General features: G+C 44.2%; 1 non-coding gene across 1 annotated transcript; it reads left to right on the forward strand.

The window, feature by feature from the left end:
* Positions 1-16,406: 16,406 nt before the first annotated feature.
* Positions 16,407-16,488, forward strand: trnas-uga (transfer RNA serine (anticodon UGA)). Its single transcript has one exon. It is a non-coding gene; the product is annotated as a tRNA-Ser (tRNA).
* Positions 16,489-21,891: the final 5,403 nt, after the last annotated feature.

Here is a 21,891-nt window from a genome sequence, read left to right on the forward strand (position 1 = left end):
GAGCATGCGCAAAGTGAGTGTTACATCATCCGGAGGGCGGGGCCTTGGAAAAGACGCGCAGATGCTGCCCAGCTGTGGTTAAGGGGCAAACGCGATCACGTGATCAATGGGGTCTACCACCCAGGCGGGGACTCCAGCTACCAACTACTCACCTTAAATGTATTCGACACTTTAACCCCAGGGAAAATATATCATCTGTCAACTCTGCCTATTCCTCTCGTAATCTTATAAACGTCTACACGAGGAATTCTGCAGATGCTGAAATTCAAGCAACACACATTCCAAGTTGCTGGTGAACGCAGCAGGCCAGGCAGCATCTCTAGGAAAACGTACAGTCGAAGTTTCAGGCCAAGACCCTTCGTCAGCACAAACTGAAGGAAGAGTTAGTAAGAGATTTGAAAGTTGGGGGGGGGGGAGATCCAAAATGATAGGAGAAGACAGGAGGGGGAGGGATGGAGCCAAGAGCTGGACAGGTGATTGGCAAAAGGCATATGAGAGGATCATGGGACAGGTCACACCAGCCTGCGCCGCTCTGGAGAAAACAACCTCTCGTTATGGCTCATGCCCTCTAATCCAGGCAGTATCCTGGTAAACCTCCTCTGTGCCCTCTCCAAAGCCCCGACGTCCTTCCGAGAGTGGGGGCGACCAGAACTGTGTGAAATACTCCAGATATGGTCTAACTAGTTTTATAAAGCTGTGTTACAAACTGTAACGTTTTAGAAACGATCCAGCAGCTGGAGTCTGGTTTTGATGTTAAAACCACTATCTTTATTAGTATCTACTTATTATATAGTAACTGAACGAACTAAAGGAAAGTTAACAGTGTTATGTGTGTATATATGTGTAAATATAACAGCCAAACTTGCCGCTCACATCTCCTCTCACCTTAACTGTATGAAACATTTCAACCCCCAGTAAAATATATATCGTCTATCCACTCTATCTATACATCTCGTAATCTTATAAACGGCAAGTTTATTTCTTTGCACAGAGTGGTGGGTAGCTGGAGTCCCTGCCTCGGGTGGGAGACTGAGGGAACAAAGCTTTGAGTCTTGAGATAATAAAGTAGGAAAATTCAGTAATCCACGGAATAAATGATGGGGGAGAGATATTTGTAATCCAGGGTGAAACGTAAAGAAAAGGCCGTTACATCAAAATAACTGTCGTCGAAGTTCTTATCCGTTGAATCCGTCCACATACGAGTTATCAGCGAAAGTGACGAGTCACAGGAATACCGTCTTCCAGGGGTTACTATACAACACACCCAGGCAAGGGTTAACACAAGCGGTCCCCCAAGATATTCCAAAATTCAGTCCTATGGATTATACAAAGTGATAGCCACATACATTCGTTGTGGTTCCGTGTACCGATGATCAACCCACTCTTGTGGGCATAGGAGACCTCCAAGCCTCAGCTGCGACAAACTGAAGCTATCAGCTTTTCCAGTCTCAGTCTCAGTCTCACACTCTCTCTCTCTCTCTCTCTCTCTCTCTCTCTCTCTATATATATATATATATATATAGAGATAGATAGATAGATAGATAGATAGACAGATAGACTGGCCGACTGCCTGTCTGCAGATCGCTCTCTCTCTCTTATGGTTAAATCCACAGTTAGCGCTGTCAGCCTGTGACTGACGTCATAGCCCCGCCTCCTCACTCCGGCGCTCTTAAAGACACAGTCACAGTCCGACCGCAGGCTCGCAACAGCCGCAACACAACTTCCCGACTTTTCAACTCAGTGCTTCAACTAATAAAGACAACCACGCCATTTGCCTTCTTAACCACCCGATCAATCTGTGCAGTCTCTTTCAGGGAGCGGTGAACTTGGAGTCTAAGATCCCTCTGATCATCAACACTGTTCAGGGTTTTACATTTAACAGTGTACTGTCTCATACATTCGACCAACCGAGCTGCCAAGATGATCATCACTAATCAAATCTCATTGAGATTTCTCATGTCCTGTTGAATTTATTGCCAAGTGCACAAGTACGGGAAGGTGCAGGTACAGAGAAACACTGACTTGTGGCAGCATCACAGACAAGTACACTCAGATAACACACGGAACACAAATTATACGATTCTCTGTCAGTAACAATCTATAAATACGTTTTATGTCATTAACAATATATAAAATACATTGTGTCCTGATCAATATTAAAATATGCATTTTAGATAGATATATAGATAGACATACTTTATTGATCCCGAGGGAAATTGGGTTTCGTTACAGTTGCACCGACCAAGAATAGAGTATAAATATAGCCATATGAAAACATAAATAATTAAATAAAAATATGTAAATTATGCCAGATGGAAATAAATCCAGGACCAGCCTATTGGCTCAGGGTGTCTGACACTCCATGGGAGGAGTTGTAAAGTTTGACGGCCACAGGCAGGAATGACTTCCTATGACGCTCTGTGTTGCATCTCGGTGGAATGAGTCTCTGACTGAATGTACTCCTGTGCCCAACCAGTACATTATGTAGTGGATGGGAGACTTTGTCCAAGATAGCATGCAATTTGGACAGCATTCTCTTTTGCATGTGAGATTTCCCTTGGCAAATCATATGGCCGGAGTCCAACAGCAAAAAAAAACCTGTTTTATTCTAAGTCTTCTCTGAATTGCAATTGGAGTGGGTTTTATCTACACAGATGGCCATTTAAAGTAAACACATACTTCATTCCATTCCTCAGCTCTTGTCTGAATTTCCTCCGGGTCAGTGTATAGATACAAGTATTGGTGCACACACTGAGAGTCTGCAACATGAACCCAAACTGCTGTAGTATATATACCGGTGAACTCAAATATCTGTCCAAGTAATAGTAATCTTCCTTTAGCCATTTCAGGGAATTAGCTGCATAGGGAATCCAAAATGATATGAAATTAGCTGAAATTGCAAACAAAGTGTGCCACCTCACCTTTCTCCGGGTTGAACTCCATCTGCCACTTCTCAGACCACTTCTGCATCCTATCAATGTCTATCTGCAATCTTCTACAATCCTCTACACTATCTGAAACAACACCAACCTTCGTGTCGTCTGCAAAATTGCCAACCCACCCCTCCATCCCCACATCCAGGTCGTTAATAAAAGTCACGAAAGTTGGAGGTCCCAGAACAGATCCTTGTGGGACACCACTAGTCACAATCCTCCAGTCTGAATGTACTCCCTCCACCACCACCCTCTGCCTTCTGCAGACAAGCCAATTCTGAATCCACCTGGCCAAACTTCCCTGGATCCCATGACTTCTGACTTTCTGAATAAGCCTACCGTATGGAACCTTGTCAAATGCCTTAGTAAAATCCATGTGGATCACATCCACTGCACTACCCTCATCTATATGCCTGGTCCCCTCCTCAAAGAACTCTATCAGACTTGTTAGACACGACCAGCCCTTCACAAACCTATGCTGACTGTCCCTGATCAGACCATGATTCTTTAAATGCCCATAGATCCTACCTCTAATAATCTTTTCCAACAGCTTTCCCACCACAGACGTAAGGCTCACTGGTCTATAATTACCCGGACTATCCCTGCAACCCTTCTTTGAACAAGGGGACAACATCCGCCTCCCTCCAGTCCTCTGGTATCATTCCCGTTGGCAACGAGGACATAAAGATCCCAGCCAGAGGCTCAGCAATCTCTTCCCTCGCCTCATGGAGCAGCCTGGGAAATATTCCGTCAGGCCCCGGAGACTTATCCATCCTAATGTATTTTAACAACACCAACACCTTCTCTCCCTGATTATCAACATGCTCCAGAACATCAACCTCACTCATATTGTCCTCACCATCATCAAGTTCCCTCTCATTGGTGAATACCGAAGAGAAGTATTCATTGAAGACCTCGCTCACTTCCACAGCCTCCAGGCACATCTTCCCACCTTTATCTCTAATCGGTCCTACCTTTACTCCTGTAATCCTTTTGTTCTTTTCATAATTGAAGAATGGCTTGGGGTTTTCCTTTACCCTACTCACCAAGGCCTTCTCATGCCCACTTCTTGCTCTCCTCAGCCCTTCTTAAGCTCCTTCCTCAATAGACCCATCTGATCCTTGCTTCCAAAACCTCATGTATGCTTTCTTCTTCCACCTGACTAGATTTTCCACCTCACTTGTCACCCATGGTTCCTTCACCCTACCAATCTTTATCTTCCTCACCGGGATAAATTTATCTCTAACATCCTGCAAGAGATCTCTAAACATCGACCACTGGGGTCTTGAGGCTTGAGTTTGAGACAGACTGGGGACTTGAGGTTTGAGCTTGGAGACAGGCTGGCGTCTTGAGGCTTGAGCTTGGAGACAGGCAGGCGGCATGAGGCTTGAGTTTGAGACAGGCTGGGGTCTTGAGGCTTGAGTTTGAGACAGGCTGGGGTCTTGAGGCTTGAGTTTGAGACAGGCTGGGGTCTTGAGGCTTGAGTTTGAGACAGGCTGGGGTCTTGAGGCTTGAGTTTGAGACAGGCTGGGGTCTTGAGGCTTGAGTTTGAGACAGGCTGGGGTCTTGAGGCTTGAGCTGGGAGACAGGCTGGGTACTGGGCTCTTGAGGCTTGAGGCTAAGGACTTGGCTTTTGAGGCTTGAGGCTGGGGTCTTCGCTCTTGAGGCTGGGGTCTTCGCTCTTGAGGCTTGAGGCTGGCGTCTTGGCTCTTGAGATGCGTAGGCTGATAACTCGGACACAGGTACTCGGAAACAAACTGGGAACTGTACATCAACACAGCGCAGGGACTAACCTTCGAAAAGCTGGGACTCATCGTTAACACGACACCAACATGAGACTGGACAGTACATAGACACAGAGCTGGAACTTAGACAAGCCGGGACTCAACTTCATCTCCACACGAAAACTGCCGGACTTACCCAACAGAGGCAAAGACAAAACAGATATCCCGCAGGGCAACGGCTGAACGGCCTGACTTACCTCACGGAGGCAAGGACAAGAAGAGTCAAACACCAAAGAACGGCAGACAGTTCCATCTCTGCATCGGGGTTGCTCCGAGTAGTAGTTACGGCCAGCAACCTTGGCTAGCTATGGAAACAGCCGGATCCGTACCTAGCTTGCAGTGACTGACGGCCACTCAGCTGGCCCAGGGAACAGCCGAATCCATCCCGCAAAGACAGCTCCGACTACTGACAGCAAGGCTCCATGAGGGGATGATTCCCCAAAGCGACCTAAAGACGGCAAATAGCCGCTCTAGCCTTCCACCGACAGATTGCTCCCAGGGGATCTTGACAAGACAAACCAGCAACCCACAGTCGTCCCCAAGGCTACTTATATTCCAAGCCTCAAGATGCGAAACTGGTGCCTATGATTAACTCAAATAAAACGGGACAGCTGGAAGACCCGGAGTCCTGACTCCACGGACCGTACCGTGACACCCACACTCTCACACTGTAGCAGAGACTGACAGATACAGAATGAAGCCCACACTCTCATACTGTAACAGAGACTGACAGATACAAATTGAAGCCCACACTCTCACACTGTAACAGAGACTGACAAATACAGAATGAAACCCACACTCTCACACTGTAACAGAGACTGACAGATACAAATTGAAGCCCACACTCTCACACTGTAACAGACACTGACAGATACAGAATGAAACCCACACTCTCATACTGTAACAGAGACTGACAGATACAAATTGAAACCCACACTCTCACACTGTAGCAGAGACTGACAAATACAGAATGAAACCCACACTCTCACACTGTAACAGAGACTGACAGATACAAATTGAAGCCCACACTCTCACACTGTAGCAGAGACTGGTATGTATGTACAGTATGAAATGCACACTCTCACAATGAACCAGAGAGTGGGAACTGAAGTACGCCACGCTCTCATTCTGTTCCAGGGACTGATATCCATAAAATTATCCCCACACCGTCACATTCTACCGGAGACAGGTGGGTACAGAATTAACCACCACTCCACACTCTACCGGCGACAGGCAGGTGGAGAATGAAACCCAGACTCTTATATTATCCGACTGAATGTCTCCGGTTTGTCGATTGTCTCTCATTGCTGTCGTTCTCTCTCACTAATTCCGCATTTTATGTTAACTGCATATTAACCTCCTCTTCATTTTCACCTTGAAACCGACTGCATGCTCAGTCCTTTCCTCTCTCTGGCAAACTGGCCTGTGACTCTGTTCTCCCAATTTTCTGTTCTTCTTCTTTCATTCTGCTGTGAATAATTCTTGTTTCTACAACATGGTCTTGCAGCTGTTTCAATGTCGCTTCTGTTTCTTCGATCGCTTCATCGATGTGCTGACTCCTCCTGACGGAGAAGAGAAAGTCATGAACTGGGAGATCGACAAAGAATTTAATAAATGTACTGACGTTCATTTGCCTGTGTGTGTGTGTGTGTGTGTGTGTGTGTGTGGTGTGCATCTGTCTGTCTGTGTGTGAGGGAAAGAGAGTATGTGTGTATTTGTGCGTGCGTGTGTGTGTGTGTGTGTGTTGTGTGCATCTGTCTGTGTGTGAGGGAAAGAGAGTATGTGTGTATTTGTGCGTGCGTGCGTGCGTGTGTGTGTGTGTGTGTGTGTGTGTTTCTGTGTGTATCTGCTAATAGCGGTTTTTCATATGGCTTTATGTGATGGTATAGCCCTATTTGTCGGTCCTGCATTCATTTCTGCAGGGCACTGCGAAGGTAATGTCAAGGACACGGACATTTTTTATGTTTAACCATGAGAAGAATCGGAATGGAATCTATAGTTGGCAGAAAGTATTTTATTAAATTATGCCCGTATTCACACCTGGGAGAAACGTGTTGATGGTTGTGCTCTTAACCCCCAGGACAGTGAATGGCAGTCGTATCAGCCCATTGTATTTCTACAGCTAATTGACAATATTTCAGAATCTAACTGTTCCTCAGGTGGATTCAACGTCGGCTTTGTCCGTCACTTTACCGTTTCAAAATCCACAGAACGAGTAGGAAATTTTATACATATTCGTTATAAGATATATAAGAGGTTCACACTTACAAACGTAACTGTAACTGCTTAAGAAGCACTCTTTCCCTGAATCAATTTCTTTCTGAAATCTAACTTCGAAAATCACCTGGTGACTCTGTAATATCCTTACTGGTACTTATTTGCATTAAACCTAGTGTTGATACAATGCTTTCTATTTGTCTCTGACTCTGCTACTGCAGCGGATAATGTCTGTAATGCTGTGGTCATTGCTTTTCATTTCGCACCGCATACTTGCCAACATCTGTGTTTGCGACTGAATCGGTAACAGTGCAAACAGTGAGGGTTTGCGCCAAAAAATACCCATTAGCGTTAATGTATCATGACCAGAAAAAAAATCACCGGAGCAAAGTAAGTGAATCATACTAAAGGTGCGTCATCACAGAGAAATAACAAGGCAGAGACTTCATGTCAGAGTGGAATCAGCGCTGATGAGGTGGACTCACCAAAAGGATTACAGACTATTGTCGCCACCAGCGATGCTCAGATAATGTCCTATCATTACACAGAGTAGTTTGACAACAATCAAGCATTGCAGTCCCAGCGTCAGCTGTCTCTTGGGGCGTCAAGACTGGTGTTGAGTTCAGTTCAATGAAATAAGGCGTGTTCTTTCCCCATTGGCATTCCGCTTCGCTAAAGTAGGGAAATAATTGCTAATTAGCAGTAATTAGCACCAGTCAATGTACAAGTTGTTTTCATCATTGGTAACCGATTATTCTATAAAAGTTCGCCATTATGTACTTCAGCTACAGTTAGGACAGAAACATTTAGACGCGGAGGACTCGCAACAACGTGTGACCGGTGAAGAATTTTACGCATTAGGCGCAAAATAAGTTTACTATCTGGGCTTTGTTATAACTGTTTGACTTTATTGACTGGTTATTTACAACTTTTATGACATTTAGAAATTGGGAACATTCCGAACAGAATTGTAAATACTAACAGCCTTGGATTAGCAATGCTTCCAGAGAGCACCATCTGTTACACAGTGATTATAATTGTCGGTATCCCGGGTAAGTACCTTTCGATTACTTTATACTGAAGCAGAGACCTCACGCTGCTCTCAGCTGCTGCTCATGTGATTTTAATAGTATTTATTAAAAATCCCTGTAATGCCGTCTCGTTCCTCTCAGCCTCCTGCCCTGTTAATATTTTAACCTGGGTCATACAGACTTGTCACTGGAACTGATGTAATCCTCTCATTTGTGGCGTTGAGACGTCGAACTGTACAGACACAACACACATAATCCGTGTCTATCAAAACCTCCTGTCATTAGCGAACCTCATTCCTTCCAACCCTGTCTCGTGAGCAGTAGATTAACGCTTAAACTCACAGTAAATAGCTTTGATTTCAATATGCGAAATTATATTCCCTCTTCTTGTTCGGGTTCACGGGAAGTGAGCATCACAAGCAATTCTGATATTATTAGCGCCTCTCTAATTTTCCCGACCAGAGGATTAATGTAACAATCCACAGGATTCTTGTGCCTACAGCCACATAAAATCCAGATAAAGGCCAATATTCTCCTTCCCCAAAGGACATTTGTGAAACAAATGAGGCTTTACAGCAACTTAGTCGTGTGGAGTGCTTCGTCACCGAGGCCAGCTTGTCATGGAAGGGCGAAAGAGACTCGTCTAAAGACAGGAAATCCAATGACGCAGCCGGGCGGTAGGGTTCCATTTCAGCGTAAACGATGCGCCGCCACAGCTGTGATCCAGAGACACTTGTCGCTCCACAAACACACGCGCAACTTCCAGCGGTTGAGCGCCCAGTTGGAAATTTACCAATTTCCACCAAAAATTTCTCTTCCCTCTTTCTGAAAGGTAAACTCATCTTTTCCCCTTCTATTTTCCCCTTCCAACACTGCTCGATTAAAGGACGCTCGATGTTCTATCCTTTTCTTTAACAATTCCCAAGTTTTTTCCAGTCACCGAATTCTTATCTATGTTTCTTGGTGTCAGCACTGTTCCCTCATGCTCGTGTACGCAGCTGCGCCATAACTGAAATAGGTCACTCTGTAAATATATTTTTAAAAATCTTTGTTAGTATAATTATGAAATACTGGGAAATTAACTATTATTGAATATAATCCATAAATGTGCTAAATACTAAACGTACCACATTTACGTTAGAACATTTTAGAGCTTCAACGTATTTGCATTGTCATTGTTTCAAGTTACAACACTGTCAAAAATGGTCACAATAGAGACAGAAACCACCAACGCCGTTCAGTCAAAACAGTTTACTTTGGCACACTCCCTGTCAGAGGTGACTGTCTAACAGCGTTACTTGTGTGGTGTATTATGTTTTGTCATTGTTCGACATGCATATTGAAGCGCCGTGCACTTTTCAAACCGTGCAAAACTATTCTACTCAGTGCAATGGTTTGCCCATGAATCAGTAAAAGAAAATAGACGGAAGGTTGCTGGGGTGCAAGATCCTGGTTTCAGAATCTGACCTTGCAATCGAATAATAACTAAACCCTTCATAAAGGAAGTGAGATGAGCACTTCAATCACACTACCTCTCTGCTTGGAGTTGTGTGAACAGTTTTGGTCGCCCTGTTATCGGAAAGGCAGGAGTGCGCTGAAAGGAGAGCAGACAGTATTTACAAACAAGCTGCAGGAATCCAGGGCATGAGTTACAGGGAGAGGTTCGGCCGAGTGGCATTTTATTCCTTAAGGCAGGTGATTGGTGGAGGTGCATAAAACCGTGATAATGTACGGATACAGTCATTCATCTCCGTGGGGTTGGGTAATCGTGAGTAAAAGGGGGTATATTTAAAATCAGAGCAGAAGTACAGTTGGATTCCGAGCGACGTTTTCCCACACAAGGGTTGCTCAGTGTATTGAAGAGCCTGACAAAGGAAATGAGCGATACAGGGTCATTAACAACATTTAAAATACACCTGGATAGTTTGACAAATGTGAACGGCTTAGAGAGATGTGATCTAAACGCGAACATACGGTACCAGCTCAGATGGCCATGTCAGTCGGTATGGAGATATTGAGCCGAACGACGCATTTCTGTGCTCTAACATTCCTGGACTCTACTCATCGCTGCTGCATCCGTGATCGTGAGGAGATAATGTAGCATGTACTACGGTAAAGCGCTTTATTCTGCGGTCAGGTTTTCAAACACACCGCATCAACACAGGCATCCTTCACTTCCACTGATAATGTCCGGAAGAGATGGTATTACTTCAAGCGAACAAATTATGGCTGTATTTCTATGCAAAATGCGTTTGATTTTATTTATTCTTATTTTTGGTCCTTTTCTTTTTGTTTCGCTGTAGTTAACCTTGTTGCAATCATCATTCTCTGCCGAGGAAACTGCGGTCTCTCCAAATGCGTCACGCGCTACCTGGTGGCGATGGCAGCGGCGGATCTAATGGTGATGATTATTGAAGTCCTTTTCTCCCAGATGGGTCGAGCAGACGGATTTTACAGATTCCTGGACAACGCTCCGTACTGCCTTGTCCACTACGTCATGTGTCACGTGGCCGTTGATTGTTCCGTGTGGTTTACTGTCGCTTTCACTTTCGACCGCTTTGTGGCTATTTGTTCGGTTAATTTAAAAACAAAATACTGCATCCCCAAAATTGCGGGTGTGGTGATTGGCGCAGTATCTACAAGTTTATTTTTTTTAAAACATACCATTTTATTTCATGTATATGGAAAGAATATCGTTGTTGGTGAGGGGTAACTGGGTCTGTTTCAGTAAACCCCTACTTCCTTTCTCGCCATCGTTTGAGGGGTTTTATTGGGTAGACCGTCTGTTGAATCCGCTACTTCCTTTCTTCCTCATTTTGACCCGCAATGCTCTGACCGTCGGACAGATACTGGCGGCGAGCAGAGTCCGCAGGGAGCTGAAGGGACGGGGAAATTATGGGAAACAGCGAGATCCGGAGATGGGGAGTCGGAGACAATCCATCATTCTGCTCTTCAGCCTGGCGGCGAGCTTGCTTCTGTGTTGGGCGACAGGCACTCTGGTCTTCATTCTCATGCGATGCCTCTACACAGGTCTAGAAATGTCCATTCGGCTTTATCAGGCACAGTTTTGGGGTTCTGTTATTCAGAATTTCAGCAGTTGCACAAATACTTTTATTTACGGAGTGACCCAGGCAAAATTCAGAGAGCAGTTGAAAGTTCTTCTGCTCTCACCCGCTAATTTAGTTTTGAAATGTTTTAGAAAACTATTCTTCTCAGATGAAAGCGTCGAATAAATTTCCAATCATGGAAATAAACTCACAACTGCTTTGCGAGCAATTTAATAAATTAAACTCCGCGAAAACGTTTCTGTTTTTAAGCAATACCTTTGTTTCTAACAGATCTGCTTTCCCTTTCTTCCGGTAAAATAGTCTCATTTCCTGTTAAATTGTTTGGTAATTTTCATTCTGTAAACTGTATTTTACCTCGCACATTAAATTACCCAGGTATACAATATTTTACTTTACTTTATACTTTATACTTCATTGTCGCCGAACAATTGATACTAGAACATAGAATCATCACAGCGATATTTGATTCTGCACTTCCCGTTTAATGGATTACAAATCGATAGTAAATATTAAAAATTTAAATTATAAATCTTAAATAGAAAGTAGAAAAATAGAAAGTAAGGTAGTGCAAAAAAAAAAATAAATAAACCGAGATGCAGGTCCAGATATTTGAAGGGTACGGCCCAGATTCGGTATCAGATCCCAGATCCCAGATCCAATACTGAGAACACGTCGATCCATTCTCTAATTGTCCATTACCTCCACCTTTGGAGCGACAATGCAATGGCAGCCGATCCCGACACCCATTCCCTTTCCCCCTTGTTCGGTGTTTTCCCTGTAATTAATGTTCCAGTTTGCCTGCTGTACCAGCGTATTACTGGGAAATTTGCTGTCCTTGTTCTGTCTGGCGGAAGCTTTCTGGTTTCAGCATGAATGCAAGCCCACAATGTAAATAAGTTTTAATTTTGTTTCAGCCTAGCTTCGCTCTGCTTTGACATCACATCGGTACATCTTTCCAATTGCATATAGTAAACACAAATTGCCCTTGAAATATCATGATTCCAGCACGCCCCCTTCACGGTAATGATGTCGAACATGAGGAACATCAGAAGCAATTTAGAAGATTTAACATTTCATACATTCAACTAATATCAAAGTATATATCTTCTCAATTCCTACACTGAGTGCAAGCCATTACTTCTCCGTGGATTGTCACCTTGTCGCAGTGGAGAAGTTTTTGTGGTCTTGTGATCCCGAGAGCAATGCCGTCTGGAGCTATGCTCCTGGTAGGGTCACCCATGGCGGTAAGGTCGAGGGTGAGGTCCCTGACAAAGTACAATCCAACCAAGAACTCAACGGTGGAACGAGGGAAGAAGTTACTTCGAACTCAACGGCTGTGAAGGCGGATGAAGGCTGCAACAAATCTATCAGCTCCAGTCGTTGTGGTTTCCATGCCACTGGAATCAGTTGGTTGATTTGTGAAGTATCGTGTGCTTCTTGGAGTGCAACATCAAGTACACGTTATACAAATACACGCACAGGCGTCTCGCTCTGTACGGAACGAAAACCATCATCCTGATCTCGAGGGACAGCCACGACGACGACGGCGAGTCCTTACCATGCCGGTGACGTAAGCTATATTCCTGCTTTACACGTTCGCGGTTTTCATTCTATTTCTTCCAGGATGTTGCGCGTGATGGAGCCGGTAGGCGTACAAGCACCAGATAGATATGCTGGTTGGGTGGAATCGCAGCAACAATTTTGCAATCAATGTCAGTAAGACAAAGGAATTGATTGCGTACTCCAGGAAAATACGTCAGATGAACAAACACCAATCCTTATTGAGGGTTCAGAAGTGTGAACATCTTCAGGTTCCTGTGCCTCAACATCCCAAAGGATCCATACTGGTTCCAAGATGTTGACGTAGTCACGGAACAGTCGCGATAAGTACTCATTGACTAGATTTAGAGCCGGCAAGTTATTCAATTAATTTCTATGGACCTATGTGGAGAGCTTTATGAGTGGTTGCTTCACAGGCTGGTGTGGGGCGGGTATCTAATGTAAAGCATCGAAAGAGGCTGCTGAGTGCTGTAGCCGTAGTCACTTCAATCACGGGCACACGCCTCGCCACCATCGCGGATATGATGCTCAGAATATGATGCCAAGAGAAGGCTGCGTGCATCATTCAGGACCTACACCAAACCAAACTCCTCAGACATGTCTCAACACATTAACACTAAAGATTCAGTTTTAAATATCTATTTAATTTATTGTATTGTAACTTATAGTGATATATAGAAAATAAATCAAGTTCTTAGAGAGAGGTATCATAGGTTCAGAGGAAGGGAGTTATATACAGGCCTCCAGCAGTGGACTGTGAGTACAAATAACAACGGGAGATACACAGGCATGTGAAAACGACAGTATTGCGATGGTCATTGTAGTATTTCAATATGAAGATAATTTGGGAAAGTCCAGTTGGCGCTGGATCCCCAGAGAGGGAATTTGGGCAAAGCCTACTAGATGGCTTCTTCGAACACGCTTTGGTTGAGTCCATTAGAAAAAAAAAAACAATTGTGAATTGCGTGTTGTGTTGTGTTGTGTTGTGATTTGTCTAGGAAGTTTAAGATACAGGAATGCTCATGATATGATCGAATTCACTGTGTAGTTTGAGAGCGAGAAGCTAAAATCACACATATGAGAATTACGTGCAGTAAGTAGAACTACAGAGGCACGAGAGAGGAAAATAAAAAGGTTCAGAAGGTTAATTGTATTGTCAAAATCTGCATGTACAATACAACTCTGAGATCTCTCTACTCCAGATAGCTATTAAATACAGAGAGACAATGGGTGTACATGTAAGGGCAGACATCAACCCCGGCCCGAAAAAAGTAAAATAAAATAAACCTCGCAGACCCTCCTCTTCTGCAGCAAAAAAAGTAGCGAAAATTACAGTCCCCGATCACGTCACTCGCAAAAATAAAATCACTGACGATACCTGCCCTCGCCGCTTTCACTCGCAGAAAAGAACAGCGCCCGAAGTCTGGAGATGGCCAAGTGGATTGGAGCAGGGATAACGGCAGATCCACAATGACTGGTGTTCCTGGGGGCAATTGGGAAAGTGCAGGATAGATACATCCCAAATAAGAATAAATATTCGAAGGGGAGGATGAGGCAACCGTGGCCGAAAATGGAAAGTAAAGTTAGCATAAAGGCAAAAGTCGGTGCTGATAATACAGCAAGCATTAGTGGGAAGCTGAAGGTTTCAGACACTTTCAAAAATCAATGAAAAGGAATTAAAGATTGATGACAGGAAAGATTAAGTGGAAAATAATAGAGATGAAAATACCATTTTTTCAGACATATGAATAAACGGGAGGCGGGAGTGAATATCAGAAAGCTGGAAAATGAGGCGGGAGAAGTAGTAATGGACGAAAATTAAAAGATGGGCTAACTGAATGAATATTTTGCGTCAGTCTGCGCTGTGGAAGATAGCAGCATAATGGCACCAATAAACGTGTAGGAGAGGACATAAGTGAGAGTAGATGTTAAGACAACGGAGAAGGTGCTGCTGAAGCTAATAGTACTGAAGATACATGTCACCTGGACCTGAGGACTACACCCCAGGGTTCTGAAAGAGGTAGTTGAAGAGATTCTGGAGGCATTAGTAGTACTCCTTCAAGTATCACCACATTCCGGAATGGTTCCTGATGACTGAAAAATTGCAATTGTCACTGCACTCTGAAAGAAGCGAAGGAAGCTAAGAAAAGGAAATAATATACTGACTGGGTAGCCTGACTTCAACGTATTCCAAGGTTCAAGGAACAATTGAGGAAAATGGGCGAAGATTTGTCAAATAGATCATCGTGTAGTACGGTGATGCTCCTTGGAAAAAAAAAGATAACAAACATCTCTAAAAGAGGATAGTTTTCAGAAACCAGAGATACAAAGAGACCTTGCGCAGTATTCTCTACTTGCCTACTTCTAGGCTTAGTCATAGGTAAAGGAATTTTAACATGCAATTTTAACATTCAGTTCAAGAGTAGAATATAAAAGCAACAATGCAATGTTGACAGATATAAGACGTTGGTCAGAAGACACTCGGAGAGTCCAGAGGAGGCTCACGGGAATGACACGGGAACGCATGGGTTATCGGGTTCAAACGAGGGGAGATTGATAGTTCCGTGCCTGTGCTCACTGCAGGGGCATCTCATTGAAATCTATCGAATATTGAAACGCCTACTTAGAGTAGAAGTACGGAGGGTGTTTCCAATAGTGGCGTAGTCTAGGATTAGAGAGCGGGGCCGCAGAATAGAACATAGAACATAGAACAGTACAGCACAGTACAGGCCATTCGGCCCACAATGTTGTGCCGACCGTCAAACCCTGCCTCCCATATAAGCCCCCACCTTTGATTCCCCCATATACCTGTCTAGTAGTCTCTTAAACTTCACTAGTGTATCTGCCTCCACCACTGACTCAGGCAGTGCATTCCACGCACCAACCACTCTCTCAGTAAAAAACCTTCCTCTAATATCCCCCTTGAACTTCCCACCCCTTACCTTCAAGCCATGTCCTCTTGTATTGAGCAGTGGTGCCCTGGGGAAGAGGCGCTGGCTATCCACTCTATCTATTCCTCTTATTATCTTGTACACCTCTATCATGTCTCCTCTCACCCTCCTTCTTTCCAAAGATAAAGCCCTAGCTCCCTTAATCTCTGATCATAATGCATACTCTATAAACCGGGCAGCATCCTGATAAATCTCCCCTGTACCCTTTCCAATGCTTCCACATCTTTCCTACAGTGAGGTGACCAGAACTGGACACAGTACTCCAAGTGTGGACTAATCGGAATAGAAAGATGATAGTTTAGAACAGGGATGAAGCAGAATAAATTTATCCAAAGGGTGCTGCATTTGAGGAATTAGATGTCACAGACGGCTATGGAAGCCAAGTCATTGGGTGTATTTGAAGCAGTGGTTGATAATTTCTTGTTTGTTAAGGACGTCAATGTCCATGTCCAGTGGAATGGGGTTGAGGGGATCATAAATCAGCTCTGCTACAATGGCGAAACAGACTCGATGTGGCGAATTCCTGTTCCTGTTCCTTTGTTTTATGGACCTATGGATCTTATATTATTATTCTATATGTGTTACACAGTACAGCTGCCATAAAACAAAAAAAAACATATATCCGTCATTATAACCCTGATTCTAATCCTGACCTTTATCCCCAGCAGTGGAAATCTCCTTCATTGACGATACTGACGCCAATGTTATATATCTACACTCACGTTCTGACCTACCTATCCTGAAACAAATTCCCACATTGTCCAATCATACTATTTGTATTGGAATGGTGATTTATCATTCCCATCACTGACAATAAATCACTTCAGGTGCAGTGCTACGGTGAGTGATTAACATTGATAGAGCTGCGATGGCCGAGTGGTTAAGGCGTTGGACTTGAAATCCAATGGGGATTCCCCGCGCAGGTTCGAGCCCTGCTCGCAGCGCTCACTCTACAGGCACGAGGGACCAGAACTCCACCTGCCTGTCAATAACTCCCTGGCTGCTGTCTGAACGCTACATTCTCTGCCAAATCCAGGCGGCAAATGTTAAGATTCTTACACTCTTCAATACTCTTCCATTCTCAGTGCCAAGAGTTCATTTTCACTCCGACTCTGATCAATCTCGGCGAGGAAGCTTAAACAACCCTTTCTCGCGGAGTTTACTTAGCGACGCATTGTTATTTTGCAAACGAGTATCTAACAATAGATTTCGGGTAGAAACAGAGCGATTGATGTCGGCGAGTTCTACAGCTATATGGATACAGAGCGCCCCACTTCGTTCACCAGTCTACTTCCTTCAGCTAGACTGGGGACGATTTATCGCACTGAGCAGAATTCCTGCATCCAAATCAACAGTAACTCTGGAAATTTTAGAATTAATGGCACCAATTTAATGTTAATTATCTTCATAATTGAAGAAACTGGGAGAAGTAGCATCAATGAGTATAACGTAGCGCCCTCTCTTGCTCCCTCTGTTGGAGGATCATGTGTAAACGCATGAACCATTTTCCTTCCTCCGTCCGAACGGTGACAATTCCTACGAGCCCTCTAGCTTCCGAGTTTAAATGAAGGGATGGAAAGTAACATTTCGTTTTCTCGCTGGGGTGAAATATTCTGATGGTCAAGAAAACACTATGAGGAAAACGATGGCCCAAAGTGAACATTAAATTGATAAACTGCCGTGTAACTCACTCTCTTTCACTGCCTTTCAAACTCCCCCGCTTACTTTCTTGCCCTGTCTACGATGTGACTCTCTCCCCTGCTTCACTTCCACGACTCGCTCTTTCTCTATCTCTCTCTGTAACATACACAAACCCCCCCACACACAAACACACATTCTCTCCTCTCCTCTCCTCTCTCTCTCTCTCTCTCTCTCTCTCTCTCTCTCTCTCTCTCTCTCTCTCTCTCTCTCTCTCTCTCTCTCTCTCTCTCTCTCTCTCTCTCTCTCTCTCTCTCTCTCTCTCTCTCTCTCTCTCTCTCTCTCTCTCTCTCTCTCTCTCTCTCTTCCCCCTCTCTCTCTCTCTCTACATTCTTCTTTCCTCCTAACTCTCACATTTTCCTCTCAATCCTCTCAAGGCTGAAGCAAGCGTTCAGCAATCAATAATCAATGTCTGTGTTCAGAGAAAGGACTGCCTGTTTGGGGTGGGAAGTTTATAGATATTCCTTTACAACACAGCTGGGGTGTAGGGTAGGAGACGTGAACTGGTGCGGCAACGTAGGGGCGAACAGGTAACAAGGCATGAAGGAGTAGCGATTTTCCAATAAATCTGTTCCCAGAACTTCAGTTCAATCCTCCGTTAAGATACGACCACCATATGAATTTGAGCTGGAAAAGAATCGAAGTTTGAACCAATAAAATATTTGCTTATTTCAATAAGAAATATTGTTCAGCCGAGAGTGGGAGGGGGATTGAGATTATGACCCAGTCGCTGAACAGGGCAGACGAGTCCATGAAAGGGAAAAGCTTTCGCAGTTTCATGTCACTCGCTCTGCAGACTCCCCAATACACTCTTGACCAGCAAGCGACAGTACATTGTCGTACATAAGCTGGTTCGCTGATCTTCCGTCAATATCGCCCTCGCCGGTTGTGACTGGTGTGGTGTAGCGACTGTGCACACTCCCGCCATCAGCCAACAACCCACAAACCAACCCTCGTCAAAGTCATGCAACATACCTAGCTCCCATTGGTGTGTGCAGATGTCAATCTAATATGTTGACCAATGGCGGAAAAGGGTTTCACCCGGTGTTTGTTCTCTCCCATGGACCCTGACTGGCTCTGCGTCCCCAAAGTCCTCTCAATCCTGAGCAAAATCTCAGAACAATGTCCCGTTTTTTAAAAGATTTATATCCATATGCTTTTATCGGAAGCTGGGGGCGTTATCAGGGCATAGAAATAAAGGCAGACGACAGAAGATTATCTCCTCTCACCTAGGGAGACGGAAGAAGATTTGGTGGAGAACTTTTGACCGGCAAGTGTGGTATGGGGAGTAGGACTGAGAGCAAGTTTGGTCCAGCCTGATCTTTTTGAATGCCAGGGCTGGCTGAAGAGGATTAGAGTCTTGCTCTTCTTACTGTTGTCTATGTGTTTAAAGAAAAGGAATAAACAGGCATTTCTTGGGTCAGTATGCTAACTCAGTGGATATAATAGGGACCGATGCTTGGAGATCAGTTGTTCGCAATCTATATCATCAGTTTGCCCGAGGGATGATTTCCAAGTCTAAAAATGACACAAGATTTATATCTAACTTTTGTTAATAATGCAGAGCTGTATGATTTATGTTTTGCGGGCTCTCTGTCTCTTCGAGCCTGCAATGATGCTGCAAGTTTTTTATTGTACCTGTACCTTACCGTCCCTGGGCACACGGCAATAAAGTCGACTGGACCAGGCAATAGTCACTGAGATTTGAGCAGTGATGAACCCGTCCAGATGAGTCAAGGTGATGTAGTCAAACTGAGTGATTACGACTGGAGTCCAATATGGGAAATATATGGTCACCTTCTTCTACAGAGAGACAGCATCACTGAGTGTGTTTAATAGGCGAGGGATTGAGGTGCAGTGAGTCGTGATGAAGATCAAATTATACATTGTATTTATTGTAAGTTATTGTCTGTAAGACCTCACACAGTTATTTCGGGCTTTATTGAGACTGCATCTGCGATATTTTTTTTGTCAAAGTCATGTTCTCCTTGTCTAACAAATGTCATACAGAACAAATAACGAATCGCTGCAGAAATAGTGGACAGCGGGTCAGGTAACATCTCTGGACGATAGGAGATAGTACACAATTCCGATTCACACACTGCCGCTGAACTGAACGTAGAGAGTAGATGACTAGAGTGGGGAGCTAAGAATGGGGAAAGAGTTGGGAAGGAACTGAAGGGTGCAATTGAGGATGTGTGGTGGTCAGCTCGATATGGTCACTGTTGTTCGTTAATTGTTATTTATGTCGGTAATTTTGATGCAAAATCGCGTCTTGATCAGGACGTTTCTGCATGACACAAAATTAGACGGTGCTGTTGATAATGAGGGAGATTACTCTTGATTACAAGCGTACCTGGTTCAGTTAAAGAAGTGGCGGATGTGTTGTAAATGTAATCCAACGTAGATATGTATAATGTCGTACATTTTAGAAATAAAACTTGCAAAGCACTTGTGCTGTAAATAGCAGGGCATTCCGGAGTACGGTTGACAAGAGGGACCCAGAGGCACAAGCTCACTGTTCGCTGAATTCGGAAGTATAGTGAAAAGCCTTTTCTCATTCCGGCCTTCCTCATTCAGGGCAACAGGAAGGAACGAAAAGTAAGACATTATGATAGGTCGTTGTTGAGTTTGTGGATAGAGTGCCATGTAGAGTTTCGGACGCTTCATTATAGAAAATAGGCCAATAAAATAGAAACAGTGCAAGTAAGTTATACAATGTCGTTTTCAGCACAGGAACTGGGTTATATAAAGAATTTGTCCAAGCCTGCCATTTGTTCATTCCAAGACGAGGAGACTGAGATTTAAAACAGAGATAAAATGAATGTTAACAGCCTTTTTTTCTGTGCAAAGGAGACCAAATTATTTGACATTGGAATATTTGAAAGGAACGTGAGCAGCAACGTTTCCATGAAGAGTTCAGTGAATATGTGGTATGAGCTGCCAGAAGTAGATCAGGCAGGTAGAACAGTTTCACGGAAGGGCGGGCCCTAGAGGAATATGATCCGCACGCAGGAAACTGGGACTTACTCTGGTGGGAAGGTGGTCGGAATGGATCTTTGAGTCGAAGAGCCTGTATCAATTCATAATTCCTTCACGACTCGTATCAGTGGGTTATGTCAGATATCACTGGACAGACATGATATGGAAGGCAATGGCAAAGAAGAATGCTTGGTTACTAAGCCGACTACCGCTGTGATCAGGCGATGGAGATACAGACGCATTGCTGAACAATCATGTTGTCTCTGACTCACTTTTCACTTCTTACAGGCAATGCGGAACAATGTCATCCTGTGATGCATTCACCGCCGGGACGAATGTGTAAACACGAAGACTTCGATCAACCACCAACAGTCAGAATCAGAGTAGACACTGGTGCGTTGACTGTCCTCTTTCCAATTAAACGTGTCTTGCTGGTGCACAGGTAGACAGATAGCAAATAGATTAGATGAAGAAGCTTACATGAGCGCTAAACGGGCACAGCATATTGTCATGAAACGGTTTTTGATCTCACCGGTAAAGCAGATGAAATTAATGAAACATTCCAACAGTTCCACTGCAGGGACCTGGAACCTGGAATAGTCGAATCACTCCACTCACCATGTACAGATTCTTCAGAGCGAAACGAGCAGGATGTCCTTCTCGGAGGTAGAGAGGGTACAGACGAACTTAGGCTGGGAGAATGGACAAAGAAGTGGCAGATGGGATGCAGTGCAGGGAGATACATGGTCGAACACTTTGCTATCAAAAATGAAGGAGCACAATTTCTAAAAGGAGAGAAAATGCAAGCAATAAAACTGAGGCGCTAAGAGCCTTGGGAGTTCTTGTACAGGCCTCCAATTGCGACGTACACAATTTGCACCATAATGTCCCAAAGGCTAATTTGTAGGTTCAATCTGTGGTGATAAAGGCACATGCGATGTTCGCTTTCATTTCAAGAGGACTAGAATACAAAGCAAGGATGTGATTCAGAGACTTTACAAAGCACTGGTGAGGCCTCGCTTGGAGTATTGTAAGCAGTTTTAGTTCCTTTACCTGAGGAAGTATTGCTGAACCTGGAGAGGGTTCCAAGGAGATTCAGAGAAATGATGCTAGGATGGATTGGCTAGTGATATGAAGAGCGTTTGCTGGCACCGGGCCCGCATTCACTGGAATTCAGTAGGTTGCGCGGTGACCTCATTGAAACCTATCGAATGGTGAAAGGCCTTGATAGGGCGGATGTTGAGAGGATGTTTCCTATGGTGGGAGAAAATAAGACCAAAGGACGCAGCCTCGCGATAGGGGACCGTCCTTTTAGAACAGAGATGAGGAGTGAGTTCTTTAGCCATAGAGCGGTAAATCTGTTGAATTCGTTGCCACGAGCCCCTGTGGAGTGCAAGTCTTTTTGTATAATTGTCAGAGATCGATAGATTGTTGATTGATCAGGGCATGAAATGATACAAAAGCAGGAGAATGGGGCTCAGAGGAAATGTCGAAGCAAACCCGATGTGCCCGAGGGCCTAATTCTGCTCCTATATTTTGTGGTTTTATGATGCTGACTCAGGCCAATGCAGGTTAAGCATAGACAGGAATGGGGTTATAGTGGAAGCAGGCTAATCCACACCATAATTTAAAATTAGCACATTAAATTACAGCAGGCAATATTTTGA

Source organism: Mobula birostris, chromosome 13 (assembly GCF_030028105.1).
Source record: "Mobula birostris isolate sMobBir1 chromosome 13, sMobBir1.hap1, whole genome shotgun sequence".
NCBI classification, from domain to species: domain Eukaryota; kingdom Metazoa; phylum Chordata; class Chondrichthyes; order Myliobatiformes; family Myliobatidae; genus Mobula; species Mobula birostris.